We start from the raw sequence: 13,514 nt of genomic DNA, 5'->3' as shown, positions 1-13,514 counted from the left end.
CCTAAAAATCCCATATACTAATAAGCATATTTATAACCACTCACATTTCCATAAGTAAACTAAGTCCTAGTAATTAATTACAGAGCACTCATTAGACAGCATTTAGAAGAGCGTCCACTTTTGGACCCCAGTACAAGACAGGCATTGATAAATTGCAACAAGTTCAGCGGAGGCTCTCCAAGAGGAGAACACGGAGCACCTGCCCTCCTACAGTGAAGGCTGAAGGAGCTGGGAATTGTTCAGCCTGAAGAAGAGCCAGTTTCAGTAGGACCTCACAGCTGCTCACTGCTGTCTTTGAGGTAGTTGCTGAGAAGGCAGAGCCAGGGTCACCAAAGTGGTGAGTGACAAGATGCAACAGAAATCAAAACAAACTAGATTCCAGCTTGATTTCTGGGAAAAAAAGAACAATAAAGCCCTTCATTTGCACTATAAGGCAGTCAGGCTGTGAAAACAGGCCCCAAGGAAGTTGCAGACTTCATGCTCAGAGGTTTCTAAAACCCAGCTGGATAGAGCTGTGAGCAACTGGTTCTGATCCTGCTTTGAGCGAGAGGTTGAACTGGAGGCCTCCTGAAATTCCTACCAACCTGGATTATGTGTCTGTGACCTTCAGACAACAGACAGGATTCATTAAAAGTATCCATCAAACACGGACACACCCTTAAGGAAGTGGAATTCTCGATATCAAGAGAAAACAGGTTTTCAAAAACCTGTTTTTAAAACAAACATGAAATACATCCTTTTAAAAATATTATTTCTTAATCTAATTGTAGAAGCAGCTTCTGGCAGCCACCCAAAGTAATACTGCCATGAACAATTAAAAAAAAACATACTCCACCACAGTCTTAAAATAGCTACAACTTTTTCATTATCATGGAGCAGCAGCAGTCCTTCCACACAGGGAGAAATCTTTCAAGTAGTTTTCCACTGCAAGCACATTTTATTCCCCAGTATCACTCATGTGTACTTCTAGACGTGCACAAAAATTGATAACCATACAAAGCTCACACTTGTGAGCAGATGAACAGAATTACTCTGCAAATTTAAAACACATCAGACAACTTTGTTTGTGATATTCTGCAGTTAGCCATAGTTGAACATTCATTCCTGAATCTAGAATAGCAAGGAGACAAAGCAATTTTACTGGATTTAACTTGAGCTCATAAACAAAGCTTTGTTAAAGTTATCAGAACTTAATATAGTAACACTATCAAGAAATGGAGGCTCCAGTGATCTTACAATAACAAACTACTTGGAATCTGTGTTTTCATTAAGCATGGTATTTATATTTGTATTTCCTAGGATTCATGGGAATGGAGACACACAGCAATGTTTGAAAGGTATGCTGGTAGAGTTTTCCTTGCTATAGTAATAACATACAGAGCCAGTATGAATATACTGCCCTGTATTTCCCATACAAAATTAAAAACACAAAATACAAAGTCCTAAAGCCAAAGGCATGTCTGTCAGGACCACAACTGCACAGATGAGATAATACATAATATGTAAGATTTCAGAAATAACATACAGAATAGGAATTTCTAAGACAGTATCGAAGTTAAGCTAGGACAACCATGAAGGAAAAAGGCAAAAAAAAAAAAAGTATTTCACTCTAAGTATTAAGCAGAAAAGAACATAAATCCTTTACAAAATATATATGGAAAAGCAGCAGTCCTGAAGTGTCAAGCCAACAGCAGCATCTAAGTTATCAAAGTCACCAAAGTAAGCACCAGCATCTTAACACTAGTAAACACGTATTTAATCTAATGAAGTCAAGAGTAGACATTCATCCTACAAAAGCTAAACAAAATTTTAGGATAAGACATAAGGACATACAGGGGTACAAAATAAGACACAAGAATGATCTAAGGCAGTGAAGGCAATTTTCCAGATATCAGCTGTCCCTAACCAAACAGCACCAACCAAACAAAATGAAACACAGTTAAGACAACAGCGCCACAACCAACTAACCAAGTCCACAGAAATAAATACATCTCTTTCAAACTCACTTAACCAGCTGTATTTTAGCACAAAGGAACTATACTCAGAAGCAAAGATAAGGTAGCAGAAATCTCCAAAGTTACAATGCTACCCAAAAAAAAAAAAGTAGCATAAAGCAGAGCATTCAAATTTCAAAGAAGTTAAAATAAACAAACAATTAAAACCCCACAGAAAACCCACACCAGAGAAATACTTGCTGATAAATATTTCCAAAGGATAGAAACCCAACAACAATTTCTTGCAATAATGAAAGATACCAATGCAGGGGGGATTTAGAAGCAAAACTACTTGGGCTGGAAGGGACCTCTCTAAGTCATCTGGTCCAACCCTCCTGCAATGAGCAGGGGTATCTTTAAATAGATCAGGCCACTCAGAGCCCTGTCCAACCTCACCTCAAATGTTTCCAGGGAGGAGGCATCCTCTCTGAGCAACCTGTGACAGTGTTGCACCACCCTCATGAAAAGCTTTTTCCTTTAACTAGTCTAAATTGACCCTCTTTTACATGAAATCATCACCCTTGTCCTATCAAAATAGGCCCTGATAAAAAGCTTGTGCCCATCTTTAAGTTAGACTCCCTTTAGGTACTGGAAAGTGCTATAAGGTCTGCCTGGAGCCTTCTCCAGGCTGAACATCCCTGACTCTCAGCCTCTCCTCACAGGAGAGATAATTCCAGTCCAACATCATTAACCATAATGATGTTGTTTGTGCTCTCTTATCTCAATTGGTAGATCACAGAATCTCCTATTTCTGCTTTACTATCACCACTACAGGGTCTAAAATCCTTCCAAGCATAACCTCTTAGTAATGGAAGTCACAGCCCTCACCTTTCCTCAAGTGGATCCTCATGATTCTTCTGATCCGAGACTGGATTATGCCACTAGTGGGTCTTTTCCCTTAATGTCTAAATAACAGTCCCTATTCACATCTACTTACTAAATTTGCATTTTCCAGGGAAGCCATATGAGCTTTCAAGTCTCTCGGAAAGCCTTATCAAATCAAGTTGTAACCAGAACACACAAAGCAACCCAGCAGTGCAAGCCTCAATGGAATACTGTCCATGCAGAATCCATCTGCCCTTCTGCACCAAGGTTTCCAAGTCAGTTAAATCAAATTCATCAATAATCACTATATAAAAAAGTCTGTATCCTACAAAAACAGTGTCACAAAACCTCTCTCAATCTGAAGCTGTTTGTTCAGCACCAATTCTACAACAGGCTTCCCATCCCTAAGAAAAATGCACTCCAGAATTGTTGCCAATTCTCTGCTAGACTGTACAGCAGCTGCACAACTCAACACAGACTGCTGAATTTGTTTGTGAACAGCCAGAAACACTCCCTCTCCTAGAAAAAGCATTCTCTTGTTCCCTAATGAGCCCTGCATTTGACAGGTCAAGTCATTGTCCTCAAAGGACTCAACACAAACAAACACAAACAAACAGAATTCACAACAGTCAAGTGACTACTAATTCACCAAACCAATTACAAGTGTGTCAGCTGTCTGCCCACTCAGATTTTACAGGCTCACTATAGTAGGGAGTTTTCAAGCTATTAGAAAGAAGACCTTACACTAACAAAAACTGGTATCTTGACAATGGAAATCTACAAATGGCAGCAAAAGAAAAAATTCAGCAGAAAGTTTGGCAGAAAACTTCTTAGTGCCACCAGATCCTACACACTTCTATGTATAAGTTCTTAAAAAGAAAAACCTCTTGTAGCCTGTACATGGAAGGCAGATATTGAATAAAGAATAGCTGGAGGAAGTGAAAAAAATTCTCAATTCTGTCTTGATTGATATTTGATATCTGCATTTGAAGTTTTCTGTTTTACTGTCTTAATGTGGAATTTAACTCTTACCTTATTTTCAAAGTAAATCACAACTTTCAACAAGACCTAACATAAAGGTCTGTAATGTTACTTTTTCTAATTATCAACCAATTTCTGTCCACTTGTACTCACTTGTATTTGCTCTATGTGTACCACCTTTCCCTTGTCATGATTATCTTTTTTCCTGGACTGCTTCTCAATATTCAGTCTGGTATCAGAGTTCCAAAGTGGAACTTCAGTCCCATGAGTGGATCATGGAAGGAAGCAGTGGTTTTCTCTCTAACAGCTAAATCTATCTAGATTAGGTGGCATGACAGAAGTGAGTAGGTTTTTTAAAGGAACCATTTGTCAGATTACCTCTAGAATCAACATTACATCTGTAGGAAAACTATGCCTGAAGGCTGATCCGTGGCTTTCTAAACCCACCCAGTCTATTTTCACTACTTCACATCCCTGCAGGAATGCATACCTCCCACACTGTCAAAAGCTGATGCAGCTGACAGGAAAGCCTATGGGACAGCAAACACATCTTCCCAGCTTTCTATTAAGAAAGCCTTTAGTTGCTCCCTGCTCATTCTTCTTTAAAGACATCCCCTTAGGCCACTCTAGTTGTGTTGCTAAAGATTTAAGCTTCCACTGGAGAAATGGAAATTGCATCTGTTATGCAATGATATACTGTATTAAAAAATGACACTGTAACACTTAAAACTACATCCCCCTACTCAGACTTTCCTCCCAACTTTCCTTTAAGAACATGTACAACCCATCAAGACTCATCCTCTGACATCTGCTGTTTAGTTCCATTTTCCACTACATGAACAGACATAATGCAAAAGAGAAAGTACCATTCTGAGCTGGTCTGTACTTTAAAAAGTAAACTATGATTTCATAGACTATGACAAAGTCATTTACAAATCATTGCTTGCTTCCATCCCTAAGAAAGGAGACATTGGGACTACCCTGCCTAAGTCATTCACAGGGCAGCACCACACTTCTGGCAGTGTTCTTTTGCAAGGAACAGGCAGGGTGTCTTTGCTGGGCATAGAAACTTGGATACTTTCCACACTGGAGGGTCCAGTCACATCCCAGTCTCTGCTGTACAGCCTTTCCACTCATTACACGCAATAATGTTGCACATGAGTTACTTAGATATGGTTGGGGAAAACCACATTCTATCTTACACAAAAGTGTACTCCAGTCTACTAAAAGGCACTTACTTTTGTTCTCTCTTGCTCAGAAGTCTCCAGATTCAGCCAGTCATTTCAGTTGTATACTACAGATGCCCACTTCAGTGTCAGACGACAGGAAACTTGTGTTCATTCCTTTAACTTTACAACATTTGACTTTTGTGCTGTAGCTGGCCCCTAACAGGGATAGAACAGGTAGGAAGACATTGTTAGCACTGCCAGAAAATTTCAATTGACATTACTTTTGAACGCTTCAGAAAGGAAGCAAAATCCCAGAACAGTCGCCATTAAAAACATCCTGGAGAAAGGAAACAAACAGTACTAGTTCTTTTTATGTTTTACCTTTTGTCAGGAGGTTTGGCACCAAGTAGGTGGAATTGAGAACTTTCTCTTCTAAAATTCTAAGAACTGTTGCTAAGTTGGTTTCTTTTCCCAAACACACTCAGGGATGACTTTCATATGAAAAGCTCTGTAACTTGGCAAAGTCAGAAGCAACATACCATGAAACAAAAAACTTATTTCTATCCGATTCAGGTTCTTAGAGAAACTAGTATTTTGTGTCCTTTGAAACAACTCACGCAGTATCTACAGTTTTACAGTTACTTCTCATTAAATTCAGTCGTGCACTCTAAATTAACTATTGGTAATTAACTCTGTAACTCTACATACAGAAATACAATAGCACAGGGTTTGATCAACCTTGATGATGCTACATGCTCATGTCTTCGGTGAGAGTGTTTTCTGCAAGGTTCCTTCTGACCAAGCACAGAATGATAAACAGTGCAAAAAGGGAGAATCCTACATTTTATTGAAAACAGCTCTATAGTTCATCTCCTGGGACACTTGCCACACAACAACGTCACAAACAGAGCCAGAAATTCCGTGTGTTAAGACTCTGTTAATAACTATACAGCCTAACCTTTTTAACCACCTAAATACAAATCAACTTTACAAAGAAAACTGTAGCAAGGAAGAGGTTCCGGTTTTACATAGTACTATTCCTGTACCATCAGATACCTGGGCCTTTGAATATGACCACTAGCAAGCAATGGGCAAAATTCCTGCCCCAGAAAAGAAGTTGCGCCATTGAGCCAAGCTACTTTTTAAACATCCAGTTTTTGTTAGTGCCTATTGTGGCAAGCCAATCCACAGACCCACGACAAAACAGTCTCACAATTTTAACACTGAGTTTGCCTATGGTGCTTTTGTAGTACTAAGAAAAATAGGGGTTTCTGTGAAAAAAATCTAATACCCTTCTTATGCTCTTAAAACACGCACATCTGAAAAAAGTCCACCCCAACAAAACACTATCCAACAACCACACAAAGTCGAAAACACGCCTTTTGACTGCCACAACACAAAAACCAGCAAGAAGGAGATCTCTTATCTTCAAGAACAATTTCCTGCTTTAAATCAACTAAAAAGTTGATTTAAACACTACAGCGGCTTTAAGGTCTGAAAGCGAGTCAAGAGCACTCGGGATATTTTCACATCACGAAGAGCACTGAACAGGAAAGATAAAAATTACACTTCAGAGGTGTCTTTGCTCAGCCACACTTCAGCAAGATCTCGCTCCCAGATGGATGCTGCGCATCGGGGTGGGAATCAGGAGAAGCCGCAGCCGAGCGGCCACATACAGCCCGGGCAACCGAGCCCCGCCAGCCGCTGGGCCCCACCGACACTCCCCAGACCCACGGACACTGCCGGGGCCTCGCACGGACACTCCCGAGCCCCAATGACACTCCCCGGTCCCACACCGCCACTCACCGACACTCCCCGGCCCCACACCGGCACTCACCGACACTCCCCGGCCCCACACCGGCACTCACCGACACTCCCCGGCCCCAATGACACTCCCCGGCCCCACACCGGCACTCACCGAGACTCCCCGGCCCCACACCGGCACTCACCGACACTCCCCGGCCCCACACCGGCACTCACCGACACTCCCCGGCCCCACACCGGCACTTCCCGGCCCCACACCGGCACTCACCGAGACTCCCCGGCCCCAATGACACTCCCCGGCCCCACACCGCCACTCACCGACACTCCCCGGCCCCAATGACACTCCCCGGCCCCACACCGCCACTCACCGACACTTCCCGTGCCGCCGCCGCCGCCGCCACGGGCCCGAACGCGGCGCTCACGTGACGGGCCCGCGCCCCTCCCACACCGCGGGGGCTGCCGGGAGCTGCGGTCGAGGGGCGGGGCTGACAGCAGCTGGGCGTGGCTCCGGGGAGGGGCGGGTCCGGGACAGATCTGGGGCGGGGCTTCGCCGAGGGGCGGGGCGAGAGCGGCCCCCTCAGGCCGTGAGGGCGGGCGGGGCTCAATGGCGCCCTGAGGCGCTCGGGCCTGAGGCAGCGGCTGTAGCCGCCGCCGTCCCCGCCCCGCAGAGCTGTCCCGAAAGAAACACCCGGGGAACAGGGAGGAGGGGAACGGGACGTGCGGCCAGTGTGAAGTGGATCAAGCTGATGGAGTAATGAGACACCCCAGGCCTTCTGGATACCCACTGGACACCAATGAACACTATAATAAAAGGAGTAAACTATAAAAATGAACACTGTACTAAAAGAAGTAAAAGAATTGGTGATGCAAATGGCAGGTGTATCGTTCATGTAAAATTAAAACGAAATAAAAATTGTCCATAAAATGGCTTCTTGGCCCTGTACAGGGAGCAGCTGTGTGTGTCTGGAGGACAAGGTGGAGATAGGGGCACTCTCAGGGTTTGATCATCTCTGCTCTCAGGGAAAGGGGATTTGTGATATTGTCAAGCCTTTTTGATGTCAAAAAGCATATTTTTGAGCTACAAAACAGCAGTGTCCCGCTTCTCCAGTGGTGTGACCGATGCTAACTTGATCCCCCATCAGTGGAAGGACATTCTTCCCTGCTTGCAGGGCTGGATACCACAGAAGAGCTGATCAAAAAAAACAAAAACAAAAACAAAAACAAAACCATGACACAAAAAATAACTTGGGTTCCTTTGTGAGCAGTTAAGAGCTCCACACTCAGTTTAAGCAGATCTCACAGGGCCAGCACTGGCCCTGGCTCCTCTGGGGGAAGACCATCCCCTGCCAGTCCATGAGCATTGTACCAACAACTACATCAAAGATACCATATCACCTCTGCTTTTCCGTATCTTCTTGGAAAAGTCTTCGTCCAGTTTAATTTTGGCAGTTATTTCTTCTCTATGAAGAAATAGTGACACCATCTGAAGAGCTGACTCTGACCTAAAGGCTCTTTGAAGTGAACCATACATTTGTGCAAGGCAAGAAGTACTTTCAGAAGAAGCCACAAGACAGTAATTTTAACAATAATTTTATGCATTACTTTTAGATGTCACCTTTACTATCAGTAATTTACATCTGGAATTCCAAAAACTTTAGAAAATCAAAACCAGAAAAACACAAGAGAACTGGGCTGGTGCCTCTTATGACAGAAGAAAAATATTTCTGGAGTGAAAAGTATTTTCCTACAATAAGCATGGAACTGTGTGTTTTATATTAATAAGCAGCAAGAGTAAGCAGTGAGCAAAAGGAGGTGAAATGTTCACCTCCCTCACACAAGCAGTCTTGTCTGTTTTCTTCTGGTATGATATGTCTTTGCCTCTGACATTATCCTCTTAGCTAAAAAATCCACTGATGCAGTTTTGAAGCCTTGCTTTGATGTATTCCACTGTGGTGTATATATATATATATACATATATGTACGTATTTATGTATATGCAGGTCTACATACATTTGTGTGTGTACACACAGAGGATCCTTTACTTGATCATTCTTTCAAGGTTTCATTCAAATCACGTTTTAACGTTTTTTCTTTGTCATCATGAGAACTAGAACTCATTTCTGACACTTCATGACTCAGACCACCAAAAGTGCTCTCCCTAAATGTTCTCATAAATTTATTTCCATCAGTTTTGTCCTAGATTTTTTCCAGCCTGGCTTATGCCCTTTGCATTTCTTTCAGAAGACAAAATCTCAAACAGCCTCTTGCTCATATGACCTTTAATGATCACAACTATTATTCCACCTGAATCTGTCAAGTGAAATACTCACCCTTGTTCAGTGACTGACCTGTCCCTTTTTTTCCTCCTACATTTCCAAAACACCTACTGGCACATTTTTGAGGGACTGTTTTTTACATGCCTTCTGGTTTCCAGTCAGTATTAACCAGGCCTTTCTCCTTGGGTCTCTGCTCTAGCCACTCCACACTTTATCCCCAAATAATGTGTACTATGACCACAGCTCAAATGACATTTTCCACTCTTTTTTTTTCCCCAGCTATGCCTCCTCAGTGCAGATTGACTTGCTTTCCTAAAAAAATTTAGCTTGTATCTCTAGTGCCTTCCTATGACTCTTCTGTGTGATTTCATCTTCCACTGCACTCACAACCGTCCTGTGAATCCCACACATGCATGGTCAGGCACCCAAAGGTGACATGAACTGGAAGAAATGTGCTTAGTCCCCTGACTGATGAGTCACCCAATAGCTCCTTGGATCTGCAAGAGCATAAATTATTAACATTATTAACATTTTGTTAATTAACATAATGTGGGACATGAGTGGGGTGTGGGGATGTTTAGGCTCTCTCTATTTCTGAGCCTGGTCCTCGTACTGTTGTACTGCAGGATATGGTGCCTCCCTTGTAATCAGCCCAGACGGCACACAAATACTCCACCCTCCAATCCCTGGACCATCTGGATAAAAACTGGTTAATTGACAATGCTAATGTCATTTTAAGCTCAGTACAGTTAAAATAGTGTCAAGCCTTCTCCCACAAGTACTCTCTACTTTATCTATTAGGCTATTATCTGCCTGTATGTAATCATCTTTGACTCAGACCTTTCCCTAGCCCTTTATGGTCAGACTATGTCTAAATCTGTCCATATAGCTAAAACTCCCATCGTCTCAAATCTCAATTACTGCAACATCCTTTCCTTTGGCCTTGAAAAATATAGCCTTGTCTTGCTTATATTTATTGAGAACACTACTAGAGTGACCATTTTTCTAGTCTGTCATTCTCACCGTGTCATTCTCACTCTTTTCATCCCTGTGCTGGCTCAGCCTACTCCATCATGTGGATCCTCACCTACCTGTCTTTGCTTTGGAAGGCCTTGGCAGCCTGTCTACTTGCCATTTCCATTCCCTGCTCAATATCTAACTGCAGCTCCAATCAGCTCACGATGCCAGTTTTCACAGCCCACTTGTAATACATTTAAACATGTTCTTTTGTGCATTCTTTTCACTGCCTTTTATTTCCAAGGAGCCTATAAACGGCCCAAAAGTTACTGGCAATTTTCCTTGAAACCTCTCCTTAAAACTTTTCCTTCCTGTAGTCTCTACAACAGAGGATCACAGTTCATTATGCTGCCTCTCCTGCCTGTATTTGTCAGTTCTTTAATTTCATAATTTGTAAAGTATAAAAAGTATTGACCCTGATACACACCAGGCTCTTGTAGCACTATGGTAATGCAAATAATAAATACACATGTAGAACTGAGATGCCAGGGGGAACTAAGGTATTATGAGATTGATGATATCAAAGTGCAGTTTGAGAGCACAACAATACCTGATAATATTATTAACTCATTTTCCTCCTATTCTGGAGAAAAAATTAAGTAGAGGTGAGGAGTCTGCATCTTTAAATCAAGCCCATAGGTCAAGTTAAAGATGATTTATGTCCATTTAGCACACAATAATTTTCTCTTGCTGTTTTCAGTTGCTGTCATGACAGATAAAATGGAAATGACAATGCAGTGTTAAACATCAAAAATCCAGAGACGTGTCCGTATGTTCACATGTGTACATTTTTTTTCCTTTTACAAGTTCGATATTAGAAAAGATATGGTATATCAGTGATTCTTTTGCTTTTCTAGCACAGTGCTACTTACACCCTTTGTTTCCTGTCATTGTCCTTTGTTTGCTAACTTGATGTTTATTTTTGTCTCTGCTAAATAAAGACCTCCAGATTTAATTCTTTTAAGCTGTACTTTAAGACCTCTTTAACCTATTTCTGCCTAGCTTTCCCCTCAATTAGCCTAATTGTTTCTTTATCAAGTAACATGTCACCAAATAAAACATATATAGCACCCTAAAAAAAATCTGCCCCTTTCTGCTTGACTCACAATAGCAATAAGGTGAGTTATATAAGAGGTTTCTTGTATTTCTGGATCCTGCAACTCCCAAGGGCTGGAAATAGTAATTGTATTTTGGGAAGCGCTTTCAGAAACACTGACTGAATGCTTGTTATTGTGATTTCAGGCAGCTGATAGCTCGCTTTTGGATACCTGGGCTTGCATACACAGCACTGCTGTCACCAAAGCCTGGCACTTGGCAACTGATGCATACAATATATACCTGTCTCGGTGTATGCACATAAATACACACATCTGCTGTCACCACTAGGTACACACTGATTCCTTGTCTTCAAAGACAAGGAAAATTAGTATCAGGTATTTGTTGATCCTATATTCATGTAGGAACCCCCCTTCCCCCCTTATCTTCTCTATGCAAATATTAGAAGCAGTTAGTATGTTTTATTTGAGAAATAGCTGCATTTCACAGAAAGGCAAACTCATTCTCACATGTGTCATACCTAATTTGCATAGTACATAAAGGTTTTAAGAGAACTGGAGTATTTGGATTAGAAGAACCAAACAAATGGAAGTTAGTAATATCCACTGAATTACCTCATCTGTTAGTGGAATTAATTCTAGTATAACAATGCTACAAATTAAGAGAAAAAGAAGAAAATCTTCTTAAAGCAAATAGCACACAAAAGCATAAGCTTCCAGTACACTTTCTGTTGCAAAATGCAATAGAAAATTATCTGTTAAATGTATAAATATAGCTTGCAAAAGAGAAGGACCCTTTAGACTAATACCTGTTAAGTGCTTTGCTTTTGCTCTGTGCTCTGAAGTTCTATGAAGGGCTGAGGTTTCATTCACATCCTGAAAGAACTCCAGTGACACAACTCAGGCAGCTAAGACTGCAGGAGTGAAGAGGTTGAAGTTAAAACACCTTGTAAAAGCAAAAGCATCTTGGCATCTTGGCATCAAATAGTTTTATCAGCGAAAACTGTTCAAGATGGACCCCCAAACACCCTCCTCCTATTGTCAAGGTCCACACATGCGAAACTTTAACCACAGTAGTGTCTGAAGCACTTACAATTCAGCATGTAAGAATTATTTTAAGCATCCTTTTTAGTATGTGAATGAGCACGACAGAGACAGGCTGTCACAGCAGAGTTAATACATGCTCCATTCAGAAATACTCTTTGTTTTATAGCTCAAGAGTCACAGCAGTTGATAGGGCAGGACAGGAAGCCAGCATTTCCTACTCACAGTAGAATATCTGTGAATTTTGAAAACACAGCACAGCCCCTTTTAGCTGTCATCCCACAACAAAGAGGAGGTAGCTTCAAAATTCAGACAAGCTCCAGACAGCAGATTGCAGTTGCTGAATGGCAAAGAGTCTCAAAGTCACAGACCAGCTAGAGAGCTTGCAGAAAGACCAGCATTTTGAAAGCCTTTTCTCTTTCAAATACTGCATTTAGATCAGATCATATTTTTGTTTGATTTCCATGATAGTATTTGCTGTCATATTGTGAACAGCAGTGAGTGCTTGTGCACCATAGGCAACCAATGAGTGGGCAAGCTGTTTCAGGCACCACCGCTCACCAGAGCTTTACTGATTTCTGTTTCTCTAAAGCCCAGTTGATCCAATAATTTGGAAGAAATTCTTCACTATCAGGTGTTAGTGATGGCCTTCTTGTTGGATTCAAGCCTCTGTCAGCAGAGGCTGCCAGTGCATAGCTCAAGGAACTGAAAGGAGCTTTGAGTTCTCCAAAGTTCATGCTTTATTGATTCTGATTTAATTCAAATTTTCCTTTACCATGTTTTGTAGGCAAAATTGATCCAATCTTGTTATTCTGGGGTGTTAATCGCTATAATGAAAAAGAAAACACACCACCATAGTCAGTTTGCCTAAATATGTCATGATGGGAAGAAGAGAAACTGGGTTTCAAATGCAGTCTTCTTTCCCATTGTTAGAGAAAATTGCCATTTACAGGCAGGATTAAAACCAACTGGCATTCATGGTGTTAGCAGGAACCTTCACTGCAGCTATCAATGAAGACCTTTCAATGAAGTCCTGTGGGACCAAGGATCATTCCTGTGGGACTGAAAGAGCCATACTGCTGTGGATCATTTGGCCTGGCACATCTTTACACTCTGGTGAATAGGAGAAAATAACTTTATTATGAAGCAGAATTTCTTTGGTTGCTCTAATGAGTGAAACAAACCCTCTCTCAGCTCTGCAAAATCACTGAGACAAGGTGGGGTCTCAGCAGCCCTGAATATCACATCAGGTGCTGATATAGGTTCTTCAGACAATTAGCAAATCTTCAAGCAGCCACCTGAAAGAAATAATGGCTTTTATTGGAGCTAATGTAGTCATTTCTTCCATGAAGCTTCTTGTGAATAATTCCTGCTGGAAAAATTGTACAC

The 13,514-nt window shown here is 41.6% G+C and overlaps 1 protein-coding gene across 6 annotated transcripts in view; it reads right to left on the bottom strand.

The window, feature by feature from the left end:
* The window catches only part of MTM1 (myotubularin 1), a 42,513-nt gene extending 35,365 nt beyond the window's left edge, over positions 1-7,148 (bottom strand). For 4 of the 6 annotated variants that reach the window (XR_008433463.1, XM_053955911.1, XM_053955910.1 and 1 more), the window contains exons 1-2: positions 6,685-6,695; positions 5,039-5,185 (exon numbers count right to left, since the gene is read on the bottom strand). The gene's annotated coding sequence lies outside the window, so the exon portion shown is untranslated. Of the gene's footprint in view, positions 1-5,038; positions 5,186-6,684; positions 6,696-6,725; positions 6,737-7,101 lie in introns of those variants that run through there. The other 2 variants (XM_053955907.1, XM_053955908.1) reach the window with 2 other exon arrangements.
* Positions 7,149-13,514: the final 6,366 nt, after the last annotated feature.

This window comes from Vidua chalybeata, chromosome 14 (genome assembly GCF_026979565.1).
Source record: "Vidua chalybeata isolate OUT-0048 chromosome 14, bVidCha1 merged haplotype, whole genome shotgun sequence".
NCBI lineage: Eukaryota > Metazoa > Chordata > Aves > Passeriformes > Viduidae > Vidua > Vidua chalybeata.
Note: the sequence above shows the minus strand (reverse complement) of the source record. Positions and strands in the feature narration are given on the sequence as shown.